The sequence below is a fragment of the Zingiber officinale genome, chromosome 7A, assembly GCF_018446385.1.
Source record: "Zingiber officinale cultivar Zhangliang chromosome 7A, Zo_v1.1, whole genome shotgun sequence".
Taxonomy (NCBI): domain Eukaryota; kingdom Viridiplantae; phylum Streptophyta; class Magnoliopsida; order Zingiberales; family Zingiberaceae; genus Zingiber; species Zingiber officinale.
The window spans coordinates 118,481,753-118,484,777 of record NC_055998.1 but is presented as its reverse complement, the minus strand read 5'-3'; the positions used below and the strand labels follow the sequence as shown (position 1 = coordinate 118,484,777).

General features: G+C 38.5%; 1 long non-coding RNA gene across 1 annotated transcript; it reads right to left on the bottom strand.

Annotated features, from left to right (window-relative positions):
- Window positions 1–234: 234 nt before the first annotated feature.
- Window positions 235–2,725, bottom strand: LOC122000415. Its single transcript, XR_006117121.1, has 3 exons — window positions 1,996–2,725; window positions 959–1,245; window positions 235–751 (listed from the first exon to the last, which is right to left on the bottom strand). It is a non-coding gene; the product is annotated as an uncharacterized LOC122000415 (long non-coding RNA).
- Window positions 2,726–3,025: the final 300 nt, after the last annotated feature.

The following is a 3,025-nucleotide window of genomic DNA, read 5'->3' as shown; positions in this document are numbered from 1 at the left end:
TATATCATACTCACTGAGTTCCATGGTCTACTTAATCAGTCGCCTGGAAGCTTCAGGATTAATAAGCACCCAACCCAGAGTACTGTTGGTGAGAACAGTAATGGGATGAGAAAAAATAAGAACGTAATCGCCGAGGGGTTAAACACAGTACGTAAGTCAATTTCTCAAGTGTAGTATATCTACACTCGACTTCTTTTAATAAATGATTAAAGAAATACATAAACTGTTGTTCCTTCCCTTCTTGCCTCACTAATGTCGCTCCTACAACATGCTCATTAACTGATAAATAAACTCATAAGGTCTTCCCCACTATAGGTTTAGCTAACACAGGCAAGGCGGATAGATAATTCTTCAACTCCTCAAATGTCTTGCTGCAGTCCTCATCCCATTGAAATTTGGTTGCCCGACGAAGAATTTTGAAAAAAGGTAAGCTCCGATCAACCGACCGAGAAATAAACTAAGATAAGGCTCTAATCCGGTCGGTCAATCTTTGTGCCTCTTTCAAATTGCATGAAGGCATCATGTCTTGTAAAGCTTGCACTTTGCTCAGATTAGCTTCTATTTATCGCTCAGTAATAATATGTCTGAGGAACCTCCCACTTCTTGCTCCAAATAAACATTTGCCTGAATTTAGCTTGAGCCCATATTGCCATAGGGTTCGACAAATCTCTTCTACATCAACAAATTAGTCTGATGCCCACCAGGACTTGATAAGAATGTCGTCCACATATACTTCCATATTTCTTCCGATCTGTTTTTTAAAAACTTTATTCATAAGTCGCTGATAAGTAACTTCTGCATTTTTTAATTCGAGAGACATAATATTATAACAATAAGTGCTTTTGGCAGTAATAAAGCTAACATTCTCTTGATCCCCTTTGGCTAGAGGGACTTGATGATATCCCTGATAAGCATCCAACATGCATATAAATTCACAACCAGAAGTGGAGTCGAGTACCTGATCAATGCAGGGCAAAAGATAATAATCTTTTGGACAAGCTTTGTTGAGGTCCTTGAAATCAGACTCGCCACTTATTTCCTAGTTTATATACCAAGACAACATTAGCTAGCCAGCTTGGGAACTGAACCTCTCTAATATAGCATGCCTCCAATAACTTGTCAACTTCTTCCTTAATAATTTTATTTTGATCAGCTTCAAAATCCCTCTTCCTCTGTTTGACTGGATGGGTGATATGATCGTGAAAACGATTATCAAAAAAATTTCAAGTTCTGAACCCCCTCAAACTGCACAAATGCAGTATAGAATTAACTCAGGTCGTCTCCCAACGAAAGCAATGATAGGATGATAATCTTAAAATTGTATGTTATTTCTATTTTTAGGGTTTTGAATATGAAAATTGAGGTTTGGGATTTTGATTCTCAATATAATAAATGAAAAGCAAAGCAAGTAGGAAACTAATCTAATGCTGGAATGAAATCTAACTAAGTGTCAACAATTAATCCACAACGCATTGTCACTTTACGCTATGGGTTAATAATCAACACGATTAAACTAAGAAATGAAATAGCAAAACATTAAATGAAACCTAATCTAATAGATGAAAGATAATGCAAGTAATAAAGCTAAGTCTAACCTAACTATAGTTACAGAAAATAAAAGACAATATAAAGTAAAGCATCAACGAAACTAAGCATGAAACGAAACCTAAAGCATTAAAAAAATCTAATCTAATCTAACGACATCCAAATGAAGAACTAGAACTTAAAGAAATTGAAAGAACAAGACAAGCAAAAATTAAGCAAAGTGAAATGCATCAAATTGAATCTAACTATTGGTTGAACCAATTCATCGAGCATGTGGCATGCATGAAACAAATGAAGCAAGATTAGTGCAATTCAAACATAGAAAATCTAGTTCAATACAAGCATTCAACCAAAAAAACATCACCACAAGTAAATTGACAAAATTAATAAATATTAACATGAATAAAACTAAGCTAACTAAACCACAATCCACACTCAACTTCCAATTACCAAGGACTACCCTTGTCGTCACACAAGGAGCCGGAGATCGAAGCCCGAACTCCGGTAACCAGTAGCACACTATCGGTCGCTGTTGACTTCGACAACAATTATGGGATGACATGAATCTGCCACTGAAAACCCCCTCGGATGGAATTTGCTGGAAAAATTGGGCTGCTGGCTGCCTCCTTGCTCCGCCGTCTGAACCCCAGATGGTAAGTTGTCAGAAGGTTGCCGGAAGGTGGAGGTCTCACCAGAGAAACCCTCTCTGACGAGGTGAAGATGGTCGCTGCTAAAGCTTGATGCTCCCGCCACTTGTGCTCACTGCCATCGCCGCTAGAATTAAGAAGAATAAGGGGTGGGCTATGGAGATCCGACCGGCAGCAGTGAAGACAAGAAGCAGGGCTACCGGCTGGAGAGAAGGAAGGAAGGAGGAGACGCGCCTGTGTGGGGAAGTCACGTGCCCTAGCCCGCAAGGAAAAAACGTGAAGCAGAGAAGATTCTCTTATTGTGTCATCGCGTGTGAGATGAAGGGGAAGGTTTCTTAATGGATCGGGTTGTGGAGTTGAGGTTTTGGGTTAAGGGAAAAGATCCGGATCCAATAAGAAATTGAAATTAGGTTTTTGGAATTGGGCTTTAAGAGTGGGCTTTTGGATTGGGTTTGAATTGGGGCTCCACTTCTTGGATGAACCCTTGATGCTTTAAGAGTGGGCTTTTTTTTTTTTCCCTTGATGCCTTGATCTCAATCAATGACCTAGATGCTTCCCTACAAAATAAGATGCATCTTTTATTTTAGAAAATATAGGAAGAATTACATCAATGCTCCAAATAAATTCCAACTTGTAAAAAGTGATATAAATACATAATTAAGCATACGAGAGGGAAAAATGCTAAGTTTAAGAGCTAAAATAATAGATAAAAATGCTAGTTATCAATGGGCATCAGGATAAACATGGAGTATATGCTCTATGACCTTAGGTGATACGCTTGTCACTTCCTTGGGCGTCCAAGTGAAGACATCATTATTACGTGTCAAGCATTG